Source organism: Capricornis sumatraensis, chromosome 9 (genome assembly GCF_032405125.1).
Source record: "Capricornis sumatraensis isolate serow.1 chromosome 9, serow.2, whole genome shotgun sequence".
NCBI classification, from domain to species: domain Eukaryota; kingdom Metazoa; phylum Chordata; class Mammalia; order Artiodactyla; family Bovidae; genus Capricornis; species Capricornis sumatraensis.
Genome location: NC_091077.1, coordinates 92,564,616 through 92,581,921, shown reverse-complemented (window position 1 = coordinate 92,581,921; position 17,306 = coordinate 92,564,616). Strand labels below are relative to the sequence as shown.

Here is a 17,306-nt window from a genome sequence, read left to right as displayed (position 1 = left end):
TAAGTTATAGCTCCACTTTCCATGCATTTTATATTTGTGATTCCTGTGTATGTGTATATCGTTGAAGCACTATTATCTGTAAAGTGTTTAAAATTTCTAGAGACTCTTTAACTGACTATACTATCTCTATAAATTAGTACTTGATCAAAATCCATATAATTAGTATTAAAACTATCAGAAAGATTCTGTTAATCTACTGTTAAGTGCAACTCCATGCTTAGTCATAAAAATCTCTGCATTTCAAAATAATCCGATTCTTGCAGTTAAGATATGTGTACATAATAGAAAAATTACCAAGATTTCTGAATTTGGTGTCTGTTTTACCACAGTATTACAATTATCATACTTTGTGCAGGTCTGAATAATTAATGAAGTATAATCAGTCCTAAAAATGTGCTCCATGTTCATTACCCCTTATGTCACTGGAAAGTACCATTGCTGTAATAAAATGATTTATCTGATAAAGTGCATTTGATAATTTTAAATCCATATAGCCTTAAGTAGACATTAAAAGCCAGCATAGCATTGGTGGTCTAATTTTTAATGTTTGTAAACTTTGCCATGTATTGTTCATCGTGGAAATTATATATCTGTGGTCTTTTCAACTTCCCCATGCCTTACTGCTTACCCATGTGATTTAGATATAAAAATAGTGGTGACACCTGAGAATACTTTAACTGACCTAAATTTACAAATACTGTGCTCTCTTAAGATCTATAAATAACTGAAATCATTCATTTCTTAAATTGATTTCATGTTTAGAAATTATATTCATGTGCTTTTAGTTCTGCTGAATTTGTTTACTACCAAATGGATATCTTAGGATCATTCTCTAACATACGAATTATGATGTCCTTTTTAAAATGTGAATGTTGGCTTTCAAATAGTTCTTTTAATCATTCAGATATATATAAATGCATTTATAGCTGATGTATTAGGTACCTTATGTTTTCTTCCTGTAAGTCATTAAGTTACATAAAACATGAAATTTCATGACTTTATAGAATAGCTTCGAATATGTCTGAAGGCCTGCAAGACTGTTCAAATTTAAAACTTCTGTGAAACATACATTTTCCTGATTTAGCTTAAGACAGTTAACATCAAATCTGTACATCAGATTTGGAATTTAAGTGAATTTTGGACAGTTTTAAAAATGAACTTAGGATGCCAGAGTAACAGATGACCCATGTGTCAGTCTTATTTTGCCTGTCCTTCTTGTCACACACTGGTGGATATTTCTGCACTTTTGTTCCACTTTAATATAAAGCACACAGATGTTTCAGAACAAGACTTGACTTCTGACCTTGAGGCTATTAGGGTCAGGGTCCTCAGGGCCTGTGAAATTATCACAAGCTGAGCTAAAGTTTTTCTCCATCACAGGAAGTAACCAGTAAGTAAGAAGTTAAAAAGGAGCTTTGTCAGAGAGACAAGATGGTCTCAGTAAGGGTCAGCTTCTGTAGTCTGCTGTCTCTGCAGGAGGTGCATGCATGGGAGGAGGAATATAATATAACCACTGGCACAGCGCATATCTGTCAGGCAACACCAGGACTGAGAAGTCTATTTAATGTGATATACCTTGTTTATGTTTCGATTATGTTAGCCTCAGATATTTGCTACTTATTGTCAAGTAACTTTGATAGAGGTATGCAAAAAAGGCATATAGATGGTGGAAGCTAAAGAAAAAGTAGTTTGTGACTTACTGAAAAGAATTCCTCTAAATAAATAACTTAGTTTTACATAAATTTTTTACAAAGCTTGATGAATACATTTAAGGCCATTGTGTTTCTACTTAATTTCAAGAACTTTTGAAAGATAGCATTGATATTACACAAAAAATTGAAGTATGTGTAAACGTTTCGTTTTTGCCTAACACTGAATCACATTCTTTCCTGGTCTCCCGCTTATTCTTAGAAGAAAACTCCTGGTGTTTAAAATGTTGACAAATATTCAGCCTCCCAGTATTTTTCAACATAAATGTATTATATGAAATTGTTTTACTATGATTGAAACATTTAATATTAACTTTACAAAAAAGTTGATTGTGAACATCTTAAATTATGGTTTAGTTTTTTGTTTCAGTAGTACATTTTACACATCAGACAGTAAATCGTTTGGATTTCAGTAAACTTTAATTTTGTAAAAAAATTATCAGAAAATTGTATCCCTGATTCAAGATTCTGTACACACACACATATACACACGCACACACCCCCTCTTATGGATGGAATGTCCCTAGTTTGTAGCATCACATTTCAATCCATGGAGATTATTTTCCTACCATCCTCATTCAAGTTCACATTCCTTTTTGGATCATGAATTTTAAGAAAATTTCTTTTAAATATGAACTGTGTGACTAGTACAGTTTTGATATTACATGTAATTACTTTTAGTGATTATTGTTTGAATAATACTTACTAGTCAGGACCTGTGCTAAGATATATCTTGTCATTTATTAAATTCTCTGTAATTAGAGTTTAAAATTAAAGGTACTACTAATAGATATCTGAAAAATTACTTTTAAATATAAAGTACAAAATAGTTGTAGACCTTTCATATTTTGCTAATTGTTGTTTTTTAAAACTGAGAACATAATTTATCATTATACCCTATCTTGAAGTACAGAATTCGCCTGAAGAATCCAGGAGATAGTTAAGAGATTCATTTTCAAAACCAATGAAAAAGATGATTCTAAAAATATGCCTCTCACTTCCTTTATTCCCATCATATGGTAACATCTCAAGTTTCTAATTCTCTAAACTTTCTGCAATCTTAGTAAAAATAGATATTGATAAGACAGCTCTGGTAGCAATCCTAGCATTCAGTCTTTAAAGTAAAATTAAAGAACTGTTTATTTTATGAATTGATAATGAATTTTAAAAATAACATGTCTATCCTATGCTATTTTTTCTGTGTATTTAAAATAACACTAATAAACAGCAATAACATAAAGTTACTCTTATTAAATCATCACTGTCAAAGCCTTCAATTTCTAATAAATTTTGCTTTATATGTCATAGATAGAAATAGTAGTCATAATCAACAACTTACCAAATTCTTTTAGAAAAACACCTACAACTAATGCAGCTTACATTTGCCTTACAGTCGTTTTTAAAAGTTTAAACTCATTTGTTAGAAATAAAGTGTCATTAAAAAAACAGTGCCAGTTTTTAAGCTTTGTCATCCCTTTCACCAACCACTTTGTGAAGTGATTGCATTGCTTCCATACTCAGTCATTTCAGTATTTGGCTTTTGTCTTTGTAGATAATGGTTAGTTTGACAAAATCAGGCCAGCATAAATTTTTTTTTATTGGGAAATGAGTCAGCTTCCTTGTCAGTGCCCAGTTTCAAATCTTAACTCACCTTCCCTATTTGCAGTGCTCTATACATCAATTTGCATTCAGATTTCTTTCCTTAGTCAAAGTGAAATCATTGATATTTTTATAGAACACATTAAACAATTTTAGCAAATGTGTTTCATTAGCTTATTGCATCCTCTCAGTTGATATAAAATTAGTATTTTTCTTATTGTTTTTCTATCCTTTTCCACATCATTAGTGGTATGTTCACAATCACCATTAAAAACATCTCTTAGAAATGTGTGAAAACTGCCCCTTTTGAACGTGTATCTCTACCCACTTTTGATTTTGGTTTCTCCATGCTTGTCAGCACTTGATTGGCACCTCACTTGCATGTGAATTAAGGAATGAAGGGAACTCTATTTTCCTGCCATTGTTCCATGCTGGGCTCTCTAGCCTCTAGGCAGCCTAAGCTGACCTTCAGCAGCTGATGGAGGACTATTTTTTGGACTAAGTTGTGTACGGACACTCAACCTCAGTCTGCTCTTAAGAGATGATCTTTAAAAAATTATCTAGAGCATAATTTGGATTTATACTGAAAAGAAAAAGGAACAGGACTAAAAGAATTAGTTTTTGCCTTTAGTGACATGCATTAACTATGACTTTAAAGAAGCATTGTTTATACTCTATCTACAAAGAACAAAGTAAATTGGATACAGGTAGCATATCTGCTTAATGTGATCAATGGAAATACCTAAAATATGGGCTGCTTGGAATCAAGAATTGAGGAGAGGTAGAATACTGGCTTATAAACAAAGAAAAATTGAGCCATTAGAGTGTCAAAACAACTCAGGCCAAAAATACTTCTTAAAAACCTTTCAACTTTAAAATGTAAACAATTCAGTAAAAACAAATCACCGTTTGTAATATAAGTTGAATTTCTGCCTTGACTGCCTGCATTATACAAGTAGCATGTTAATGCATGGGATGATTGCAACTTGTGTATGGAACCTCTGTCTTATTTCTCTAGTTTCATGTGAAAACAATTTAGTTTTCCTATTTTTATAGGCTCCTCAGAGAGAAATCAGAGGGTATATTATTTCTGCCTCCTGTATTCCATTTTGTTTAATTCTTTGCATACAGTATAGATACTGTCTTTCGATTGATTGTTGATGACACTAATTTTAGGAGTTAGTTGCAAGAGCCTAAGTGAGATCCAGTGAAGGGCTTTATGAACATAGATGACCAGTAAGGGAGAAGCACACGTCAGATGTTGAGGAAACAAATTCTCCGTGACTTAAAGACATCGGATCTGGAAAGCTGAATGAAAACAAAGAGGGAATAATATCTTTCCCAGTGTACTCCTCCAGAAGCATGTTGACGTGGATGTGAACGGAGATGAAGCACAATAAAGAACAAGTAATGAACAGTGATTATGCTCATATGTAGATATTGGGGAAAATATTTGTATACACTGGATATTTAATAATTATGGCTGATAGAATAAATGAGATACCAAAGGAGAGAGTTTCATATACAGATGTGATTTGTTAAGCTTCACAGTAGTTACCTCTGTATTGAGATTTGATTTGTTTTACCTTCTACTCAAATGATTTTCAATAAGTATTAGGAGGTCTAACTGTTGGAAAGAATGGCTCAATTTGTCAATTTTTGTATGAACTCTTCTCCTTTGTCCCATAACTAACCAACCAATACATTTTGTCGGGTTTATTCTTTTCTCTCTGAAATATTGATCATGTCTTCTCCTGTATGTGCCCACTGTTGTTAATTCATCATTTCACAGCAGTATCACTACACTCATACCCACTTTTCTACCGGCTCTCTTTTCTCTCCATTCCATCCTGTATACCTGATATTATTTAAACTCCCTTTCTACCAAAGCATTCCAGAATCGTAGTAAGAAAGAAAGTGAAGTCGCTCAGTCGTGTCCAACTCTGCACGACCTCTGTCCATGGGATTCCCCAGGCAAGTAAACTGGAGTGGTTGCCATTCCCTTTTCCAGGGGATCTTCCGGACCCAGAGGTCAAACCCAGGCCTCCCACATTCCAGGTGGACACTTTACTGTCGGAGCCACCAGGGAAGCCCTCCAGAATCATATTGCCTCCCTATTGTCGCACCTCACCTATCTTCTCTGTCACTTTAACACCTTCTGTGTAATCTGATTATCTCTTTCCAGCTGTATTTTTCCCAATAGCAACTTTCAGTTCTAGTCTAATTTCTTATTACCATTGTTTCATCTCTCTGTGCCTCTACCCCAGGCCTCCAAGTTCAATGTAGTGGAAGAACACAAAACAAATGAAGATGACCTGGGCTTGAATCCTAGTTCCGATACCTGCAAATTATAAGTTGGGTCAGATCCTTTATGTGTGTCCTTCTCTGTAAGTACCCACTTTATATAAGCAGAGTTTGAGGGTTAAATTACAAAATTCCTGGTTGCTGCTGCTGCTGCTAAGTCACTTCAGTTGTGTCCGACTCTGTATGACCCCATAGACGGCAGCACACCAGGCTCTCCCGTCCCTGGGATTCTCCAGGCAAGAACACTGGAGTGGGCTGCCGTTGCCTTCTCCGAAATTCCTGGTTATTAGGAATTAAATCATTGTTTATTAAACATGAGTCTAAAGGACCCTCAGTTCAGTTCAGTCGCTCAGTCGTGTCTGACTCTTTGCGATGCCATGAATCGCAGCACGCTAGGCCTCCCTTTCCATCACCAACTCCCGGAGTTTACTCAGACTCATGTCCATCGAGTTGGTGATGCCATCCAGCCATCTCATCCTCTGTCATCCCCTTCTCCTCCTGCCCCCAATCCTTCCCAGCATCAGAGTCTTTTCCAATGAGGCAACTCTTCGCATCAGGTGGCCAAAGTATTGGAGTTTCAGCCTCAGCATCAGTCCTTCCAATGAACACCCAGGACTGATCTCCTTCAGGATAGACTGGTTGGATCTATCTCCTTGCAGTCCAGTGGACTCTCAAGAGTCTTCTCCAACACCACAGTTCAAAAGCATCAGTTCTTCGGCGCTCAGCCTTCTTCACAGTCCAACTCTCACATCCATGCATGACCACTGGAAAAACCATAGCTTTGACTAGACGGACCTTTGTTGGCAAAGTAATGTCTCTGCTTTTGAATATGCTCTCTAGGTTGGTCATAACTTTCCTTCCAAGAAGTAAGCGTCTTTTAATTTCATGGCTGCAATCATCATCTGCAGTGATTTTGGAGCCCATAAAAAATAAAGTCTGACACTGTTTTCACTGTTTCCCCATCTATTTCCCAGGAAGTGATGGGACCAGGTGCCATGATCTTTGTTTTCTGAATGTTGAGCTTTAAGCCAACTTTTTCACTCTCCTCTTTCACTTTCAAGAGGCTTTTTAGTTCCTCTTCACTTTCTGCTGAAAGGGTAGTGTCATCTGCATATCTGAGGTGATTGATATTTCTCCCAGCAATCTTGATTCCAGCTTGTGCTTCTTCCAGCCCAGCGTTTCTCATGATGTACTCTGCATAGAAGTTAAATAAGCAGGGTGACAATATACAGCCTTGACGTACTCCTTTTCCTATTTGGAACCAATCTGTTGTTCCATGTCCAGTTCTCACTGTTGCTTCCTGACCTGCATATAGGTTTCTCAAGAGGCAGGGCAGGTGGTCTGGTATTCCCATCTCTTTCAGAACGTTCCACAGTTGATTGTGATCCATACAGTCAAAGGCTTTGGCATAGTCAATAAAGCAGAAATAGATGTTTTTCTGGAATTCTCTTGCTTTTTCCATGATCCAGCAGATGTCGGCAATTTGATCTCTGGTTCCTCTGCCTTTCCTAAAGGACCCTGCTGCTGCTGCTAAGTCGCTTCAGTCATGTGCAACCCTGTGCGACCCCGGAGATGGCAGCCCACCAGGCTCCGCCATCCCCAGGATTCTCCAGGCAAGAACACTGGAGTGGGTTGCCCTTTCCTTCTCCATAAAGGACCCTAGTATATGCTTATTCTCATTTTTGCTAATGCCATTTCCCCCTCCCAAGTGAAAGAATTTTCCTCCTTACCAGATTTTTCAAAAAGTATTCTCAATTAACCCCCCTTTTTTCTATAATATTTGTATCTTTTACAATTTAATCTTTACTAATTAGTTTTGTTTTTAAATTATCTTTGATCTCTAAATCTTGCCCAAATCATCTGGAAACAGCTTGAGAATAAAGAGCCTAACAAAGCTTTTATTCCCCCCATCACACATTTGGGAAGAATATATAACAACATGTGAAGTCTTGAATACCTGCACAGTTAATTGACTAGTTTATAGAGTTTAAGCCTTAACAATAACTCTCTTACTAATTAAACTTATTCATTCTTCCTACCCTCCATTTGAATATTGGTTAATTTGGGAATTCTGCCTAATCAGTTCTTTCACATTAGACAACATTACCCCTTTTGTTCCTGGAGTTTCTTATACAGTTTCCTCTCTGCTGGTATACCCAAACCACAGGTTGACCAAAAAGGCTGCCTCTCTGTAACTCATTCTTCAAAGTATAGTCTTCTCAATCAAAAAGGAAAGTTATTAACCTAAGTTACCGTCTTTGTTGTTGTTGCTTAGTTGCTAAATCATTTCTGACTCTTCTGCGGCCCCACGGACTTTAGTTACCCACCAGATTCCTTTGTCCATGGGATTTTTACTCCAGGCAAGAGTCCTGGAGTGGGTTGCCATTTCCTTCCCCAGGAGATCTTCCTGACCCAGGAATCAAACCTGCGTCTGCTGTATTGGCAGGCAAATTCTTTCTGTCTTCTCATAATAGTATAAGGCAGTGTCTGAAATAAGTCTGGGAAGCTCTCTACTTTATCCTGTCGTGAGTCTAAGGTTACTTTTTATTTAGTAATCAGCTTACTTTTGCTTATTTCCATATTTAACTTTAAAAAAATTTTGAGATACAATCGCATATCTGTATTGAGACATAATTGAGATTTCCTGAGGTTTACTGAGATATAACTTACCTTCCAAGAAATTCATTTTTGAAGTATGCAATTCAGCAGTTTATACCTTCACTATGTAATTTTTAGAACATTTTGTCACCCCAAAAGAAATTCCATACTCATTGGCCATCACTCTCATACTTAGAATCCCACCAGCAATATAGGAGGGTTCCAGTTTCTCCATACCTGCTAACACTCATATATTGTCTGTCTTTTTTACTTTTGCAGAACTAGTTGGGGTGAAATGGTATCTTGCAGCTTTTATTTGCTTTTCTCTATGACTGATGACTTTGAGCATCTTTTGATGTGGTATTGGCCATTTGTATGTTTGTTTTGGAGAAATGATCAGTTAAAACATTTTGTCCATTTTTTAATTATGTTGTCATTTTACTGTTGAGTCATAAGAGTTCTTTATATATTGTGGACACATGATTCCAGTGGATAACAGGTACGTGATTTGAAATATTTTCTCTCATTCTGTGGGTTTTATTTTCAGTTTCTTAATGACGATCTTTGCCAACTAAGGTCCGTCTAGTCAAGGCTATGGTTTTTCCAGTAGTCATGTATGGATGTGAGAGTTGGACTGTGAAGAAGGCTGAGCACCAAAGAATTGATCCTTTCGAACTGTGGTGTTGGAGAAGACTCTTGAGAGTCCCTTGGACTGCAAGGAGATCCAACCAGTCCATTCTGAAGGAGATCAACCCTGGGATTTCTTTGGAAGGAATGATGCTGAAGCTGAAACTCCAGTACTTTGGCCACCTCATGAGAAGAGTTGACCCATTGGAAAAGACTCTGATGCTGGGAGGGATTGGGGGCAGGAGAAGAAGGGGACGACCAAGGATGAGATGGCTGGATGGCATCACGGACTCGATGGATGTGAGTCTGAGTGAACTCCGGGAGTTGGTGATGGACAGGGAGGCCTGGCGTGCTGCAATTTCTGGGGTCGCAAAGAGTCGGACACGACTGAGCGACTGAACTGAACTGAACTGAATGATGATCTTTGACGTACAGAAGTGTTTTATTTTGATGAAGTCCAATTTATCTAGTCTTTGTTTTTGTCACTTGAGTTAGTTTTTTTTTCATTGTGTGAAGTAGGAGTCCAGCATAATCCTTTTGGGACTTCCCTGGTGACTCAGATAGTAAAGAATCCTCCTGTCAATGCAGGAGACCTGCGTTTGATCTCACTCCAGTATTCTGGAGAATTCCATGGGCAGAGGAGTCTGGCAGAGTACAGTCTGTGCCATCCGAAAGAGCCAGACACGGCTGAGTGACTGACACTTTCACTATTGTAAGTGCAATTGTTTTTTTGATTTTATTTTCAGATTGCTTATCGCCAGGAAATAGAAACACAATTCATTTCATGTCTTCATCTTGTATCCTACAACCTTACTGAATTCATTTGTTAATTCTAATTGTGTGTGTGTGTGTGTGTGTGTGTGTGTGTGTGTGTGTGAATTCCTTAGGGTTTTCTGTGTTCAAAATCATATAACCTGTGAGTGAAAATAGCCTTACTTTTTCCTTTCAAATTTAGATGTTTGTTTGTTTTTTGCCTAATTGGCCTGTCCAGTATAATGTTAATAGAAGTAACTAGAGTGGGCATCCTTTTGTTCCTGATCTTAAAGGGAAATCATTTTTTTTTCATCATTAAGTATGATGTTACTTGTGATTACTTCCATCCTTGATAGATCATTTCTACTAAGGACTGAATGTGCTCTTTAATATCTCTCATTCACAGCAAGATCAGGTTGTTCAGAAGGCAGAAATGGAGAAAATTTTCACTAATCTTTATAGAATCCTTTTGTAGAGTAAAGATCCTTGTTACCCCATCAGAATTACCTTTGGAGGAGGTTTTTCAATATCCATATAGATGGACTGCATCCAGGTCTTACTGCCTTGTATCTGTGCCACTCAGAGATCGGGCATTGTATTGCTTCATTCAACAAAGGCTGCCAGGAAATCACTGTCTGCTAAAATCAGTACAATAACATGTTGAGAAGAACCCAGAAAAACTGACATATTAATTTGTTAGACTAAGTCTTTCTATAAGAAACATTTCTTTTTCCATTGGTTTTATAAAAGATCTTAATGAGAGATTTTGTATTTTACTGCAGAGATGAGAGCATGATTGACTATTGTAAGTCTTTTATAAGAGGGATTATAGAAAGACACATTTCACTTAATAATGGAGCTGTTTTTACCCTTGTTATAGCTTTATGATGATCACTCAGTGTAAGCACTCCCCCATATGAGATTCCCAACCACAGTGACACCTCTGATTTGACACCACAAATTGAAATGAGCTCTTAGAAGAAAAAATTTTCAAATCAAAACCATTTAACATCTGTCTTAGAAGTTAGACCTCAATTTTTGTTGAATAATTTATTCAGATTAACACAGGCAAGTCAAGTAGACTTAGACTTGAAGCATACTAGATTAATGTTAGAGTAAAGCTTGCGAGAACAAGATGGAAGCCAGCTGTGGACAAAGGCTCATTACTAGAGTTCAAGATGGGTTCAAGAAGAGCCAGTTCAGCTGGAGAACTTGAATTTGGAGGGAGCAGCAGTTGAACCATCACTAGGGAGGGATCTGTAGAGCAGGGTGAGCACAGGTTTGAATCAGGAGGCATAATCTGGTTGCAGGGAGCAGAAAATCAAGGCATTGGGTGAGAACTGAGCAAACAGAATTTCGTTGTTGGTTCTAAGACTACCTCTTCTCCACAACCAAACTCCAGCTCTTTGCCTTATAGAGAAGGAAAAAAGAAGATGATTCAACACTGGGGGCAGGGTGAATAAAGCAACCAAAGTTTAAGGCTTCAACCATTGGCTGGGGATTTAGAAATGGGGTCTTCCCTTGAGAAAGAAAGAGGGTCTAGTAGGCAGAAAAATCAGGACAATGAAATGATGAATCAAGGCAGCAGTTCAGTTTGTATAATAAGTCAGAATGAGATCAAGTAGAATATTTCATTCTAAGTTCAGGTGGACACCTAGGACTTATCCTTGGTAGACTGGTTATCAGGTTTCTGTGGCAATAAAAGACTTGGGGGTCAGAAGAGGTACATTTTTCCTGCTCTTAGACTGTGAAATGATCACCCTGGGGGTCTAAAGCTTTCTTTGGGTCCCAGGAAACAAAGTGATACTACTCCTCTAAGCTCCTGTGATCTTCACTTTTAGAGTTGGGACTTTTAACATATATATTAAAAATTATATGAATATATATAATTTTTTCTCACTTCATATTTTCTGTTGTAAGTTTTCCACACTTTTTCATTGAATGAATTTAGATCCCAATAAAGCCCTGCGCCTCTGAAGTTTGACTATAAAAATTATTTATTGAAGTTCAAGATTGGATATTATGCCCTCAAAATAAGAAATGGTTCAGAAAACTATCACAGATATTCATTCATTTATTCAGTCGAAATCCCACTCTGTACAAGTACTGGGGAAACAGATCAGCACCCATGATCCCTGGCTTCAGGGAAGTTATATTCTAAGTGCACGCATGCACACGTGTGTGCTCAGTCATGTCTGATTCTTTGCAACTCTGTGGACTGTAGCCACCAGGCTCCTCTGTGTGATTTTTCAAGCAAGGATACTGGAGTGGGTTGCCATTTCCTCCTCAAGGGGATCTTCCCAACCCAGGGATCGAACCTGTGTCTCCTGTATTGACAGGCAAATTCTTTACCACTCCACCACCTGCTGCTGCTGCTGCTGCTAAGTCGCTTCAGTCGTGTCTGACTCTGTGTGACCCCAGAGACAGCAGCCCACCAGGCTCCCCCGTCCCTGGGATTCTCCAGGCAAGAACACTGGAGTGGGTTGCCATTTCCTTCTCCAACTCCACCACCTGGGAAGCCCTAAATTCTAACTAGGAAACACAATTAAACAAAAAGAATAGTATCGTAACATAACTGTGAAATGAAATTTTAGCCAAGAGGTGGTTGTGATAACTTCCCCAATATAAAGATCCATGCAGTAAATTTGTCTTAAATAAGAATTGTTTCTGTTCATAAAGTGATAACCTCTTTTTGCCAGAAAATTAAAAAGTCTATAATGCTTTTTTTACCTTTGTCTCCTGTAAACCCAGTGCTACGGTTAATTTCCCAGTTTATTAGTTACTCTCAGCCTTAATCTCTTACTCAGTGTCTTAATTTATACTTATCTTTTGCTTTAAGTCACCTCAGAATCCTTTTCTTAATTAATGGCAGAGAATAAATAACAAATCCTCTGTCTTCTCTGGTTCTTAGTATGCTGCCTAACCCAGCTGAACTTGTAATAATGCTCAGTAAATTGTTTTTGATCCTAGATTTATATATAGATAAGTTGTCAGAAGCAGATTTCACATGGTGCTGTGTTGGGTCAGAAGAAAGTGGCATCTGGGCATTTGTATAGAGAGCCACACAATGGAGCAAAGCAAGGTGGATGGGAGACCAGCAAGGACATTTAGAGCAAGTGTGTTTCAGTGTCTAGGAGGTACAGTTTGTGACCCTGAAGTTTTGGACACTTAGATCATTAATGAAAATTGATCAGTGAATGTAGAAAATCAAGTAAGAAGATATTAAAATCTCAAATCAGGAGAAGTAGCCAAACTTAACCCTAACCCCAAACTTCATTTCCTGTGATTAAATTGAACAAGTTAAATCTCATATCTAGGAATTAGTTTGCACGTTTATATATTTATTAGTGTATTCAGATCTCTTCCTAGTTTTCCATACCTTACTTGAATTAATCTCATAAGTTTATTAAACAGCATTAGAATACAATAAAATCATTAATTAATATTATAGTGACAATTTAATAATTGAGTCAAATAATTAAAAAGTGTCCTAGCTTCTAATAGGCTTAGCTTATGTCTAAATATCCATAAATCTTGATATCTAATTTCTAGGATCTTATCTTCAAATTTCTTTACTACATTAATTAGACATATGAATTAGAAGAAAAGCTTGAATTTATCTTTCTAGAAGAGAGGCATTAGACAGAAAGACTGAGTACACTCAGCTTTCTCTTGCAATAGAACTTTCCCATGTTGACTTCTTTCCAGTTATTATAAGGCATCAAGGGATTCTTTATAATATTGAATTTCTAAGAGTATCCAGTAGCTGTTTGCTAACAACAAAGAAACCTTGACTTTCTCTGTAAAGCGATGTCCTATACGTTGTAGTAAAATGATATGAAACCCCTACCCTATGTTGTCTTTGTTGTATTACTGCTGAATTTACATCAGAAAAAGATTCCTAGTCCCAGTACCATTAATAAAGTAATATAGTTTCTGCCACTATTACAGATCTACACTATTACAGACTCAGCCTTAAGTTTTCAATTTTGTTTCCTGTTGCACATTTTAGGACACCTATCAAAATGTTAAATATATTCATATTTATGTCCTAGTATTAAATATGTAGTAATATATTAGATACATTTTTGTGTGGGGGGGCGTCTGACTCTTTGAGATCCCATGGACTGAAGCCCACCAGACTCTTCTCTCCATGGGATTTTCCAGGTAAGAATACGGGAGTGAGTTGCCGTTTCCTATTCCAGTGGATCTTCCCAACCCAGGGATCAAACCTGCGCCTCCTAAATCTCCTGGTCTCCTGCTTTGGCAAGTGGATTCTACCACTGTGCCACCTGGGAAACCCACAATTAGCATAATACAAACCTTAATATTTGATAACACTTGTGTTTTCTCTAAGATCTTACACTAAACTCTCAAGCAGAACAGATACTTTCATTTCTGATTGCTGTGGTAGAGACCTCTCTTACTCTAATAGAAACTTGTCATTGCTATTATCATAGAATCCATTTTATCTGTCAGCTAGCCATAGACATTGTTGGGTCAAGAACAATTCTTAACAATTCATAACAGTGTCACTGAAATTGAGCGTTTTAAATGGAACTAGTATTTATGAATGTCTTGCAAATCAGAAGGCAGAGACATTATGTTCATCAGCAGCAACACTAATGCTTAAATGATACTGTGTACCAGGCACTGTCCTAAGCATGTACTTCATGTAAATATACTTTATCTCATTCAGTCATTGTAACTTTGTAAGTACTGTTATCATCCCCATTTTACAGATGAGAAACATATAAATATATATTTTTTTCCTTTAAAACTGTGGCCTTTCCACTTTACAGCCGAAACTGACACAACATTGCAAAGCAACTATACTCCAATAATTTTTTTTTTAAGTGTACCGTTCACTTTGTCACAGTAAGCTCCTCCATCAAATTCCTGTGCAGTGTAAATGTTATATGATACTTTTGGGCTTCCCAGGTGGCACTAGTGGTTAAAGAATCCACCTGCCAATGCAGGAGACATGAGAGGTCTTGATCCCTGGGTCAGGAAGATCCCCTGGAGGAAGAAATGGCAACCCACTCCAGGATTCTTGCCTGGAGGGCTACAGTCCATAGGGTCACAAAGAGTTGGACCCAACAAAGCAAGTGAGCACACACGATTATAACTACGGTGACTCTTATCCATAAAACCGTCTCCTGGTTTTCCATGTATTTCAGGATTCAGTTCTTATTTCTCTGTTGAATTACATGATCACTTAGTTTTCATTCTCTAGCCTCTTTACTGCTTATTCTTTTTTGTGCCTTCCAAGCAGACTCTGTTTAAATCAATTCTTAATTACCCAAACTAATGAAGGGGAAAGAAGGTGTGGAAAATTTTAAATAACAGGCAATCCCCAAATCATTTTTAAGTTTTGAGTATGTTTTGATGTGGTGTTCTGGAAATTCAGTTTAAGCAGAAAAATCGAAAACACTATGAAAATCTGGAAAGCAGATGAGTTTCCTTGGCCAAGCCTCTGGTTGGCTCTTCTTTGTTGCTTCTTCCATGCTGGAAGTAGACAGCTGTCTTCTAATACCGACTAAATGGAATTGACCTTTCAAGTCTTACTGGAACTATCTCTGCTATCAGTGTTTGCTCCTTCACACTGTCCACATCAATAAGTTACACCTGGAAATGTTAGCTATATAACGTAGCACCTGCCAAGTACCATACATTGTCTTAAGTGCTTTATCAATATTAATCATGTAATCCTTATGATGGAAGTAGTATTATAATCCTCAGTTATGTATGAGGAAACAGCAAAATATTAATTATAACTAAGATCACACAGCCAGTAAGTGATGGAGCCAGAATTTAAACCTAGACTGTGGAACTCCAAAGCCCACACTCATGACCAGTATGCATACTGCCATTCAGAAGAGAGCATTTGTTTAGGATATAAACAGATTTGTTCATTAAACATTATTTTAGCTAGTCATTGTACAGCTTACATTTAAATTTATTAGGTAGATATTATTAGGCCTATTTGCAGATGAAGAAGTCAGAAAAGTTGAGGAACTTGTCCAAAGCTGTACAACAAAGAGGAGTCAGAATCAAAATTCATTCAGTTTGCAATTGAAATCCCATCTCGGAATCAATGAATTTACCATGAAACATTCCCTCTGATGGGTTTTGTGAAACATATATGACATATTTTTCTAATAAACTAGAATTTCTTAATTAATGAGGGAACTTTCCATTTAAAGAAATTATTTCAAAGCACAAACTTCTTTGATAAGATAAATATCTTACCTGACAAAATTGAGGATATACTTTTAAAAGCAAAAATCACACATATTGTACAGATTTATATCAGGAAGAATAGAATTTCATTATTCAGTGCCTATCACACTGTTTAGACATATCAAATATTAGGTGATAATACTCTAAAATTGTTTTTCTACATTTTTCCTATATATTAGAGAAAATATAAGTTTAAATATTGTAACAAGATGAAACTGTGGTTGCTTGGTCCTCTGTATTTTACTTACTATAAATTGGAGTTTATATTTCACTGTGAATATCAGACCACTCAAAATTCTTATATTTGAAGTTAAAATTGGAAAAGGAAATGTTTGAGCACCTATAATTAACCTAATACTTCATGCCTTTACAATTTATTATAAGTGTTTCACCTGATACCTAATTCTTGAAAAGTTAACGAGATTTTTATATTGCTTTGATTTTATATTATGCTTTCTCCATGTAAATAGTTAAAGTTTTTATAGAAGTTTAGGTCTCAGTAAAGATGATCAAACAACCGAATGACAGATTTTGTTAAACTTTAGGAAAAAAAATCTTATTAAATAAACTGAAACTAAAACTTAGCAGTATAGAAAGCACTAGAAATGTGAAAAAAAATAAGCTATGTTTATCCTCTATAGTCTCATATTTCTCTCTATTGGCTATATAAACCAGTGTCTTAAGATATCTTTGTCCTTTTAACAGTCAAATAAACTGCTTTAAATAGTGGACTTTATAATAGAAGTCTGATTTTCTTTTTTTATGTAGTATTTTTCCAGGGAAGGTTTGTATATCAATAGCTAAAAGAAAAATGATGTTATTTTTAATATTAGAAGCATTCACTACATACTTGATAGAAAATACATCTGCAGCTAAAAATTTTAATCCAGAATTCCAAAGTGGAAGACAATTAAAGTAAATATATTAGTAGATATTTACAGAATTTTTCTTATTTGCTTGGCAGTGTCTATATTATACTTCCTGCCATTATTTTTCCTGATTGAAATATAATTTTAACTTCTTTTAAGTTTTGAAATAATTTTGTACTCAAGTAGTCTTTTAAAAACCTGGTAATTGAATGTTTCTGATGTAGCCTCATAAAGCATCAGACTTGCCTTCAAGACCATTTGAGAGGGACAGAGCTTTGTGTAGTAGCCCTTAAGCTTATTATATATTCTAATCAGATTTTAGAGTGATTTTGGACATACAGATACTAACTTTAAAAGAAAAACTGCTCCAAATATCAGTAGGTTAGCCACTATGGAGAATATTCTCTGGTGACTGGGTGAGTTTTAGTCTGAGAATGATGACTCTAATTTTATATCTTGAATTATTTCTCCCGTGACATTTTCAATTATTCCCTGTTCAAGAACAGTATTCCTTTTTTCTGGATTTTTATTTCCCTTTCGTACCAAACATACAAAAAACTGACCTTCTGAAATGTCAGCAGAATTCAGCTATGCCAGAAAGTTT

At 36.3% G+C, this 17,306-nt stretch overlaps 1 protein-coding gene across 1 annotated transcript in view; it reads left to right on the top strand.

Moving 5' to 3' along the window:
- The window catches only part of ARB2A (ARB2 cotranscriptional regulator A), a 404,738-nt gene that overhangs the window by 227,029 nt on the left and 160,403 nt on the right, over positions 1 to 17,306 (top strand). The gene's annotated exons all lie outside the window — the stretch shown is intronic.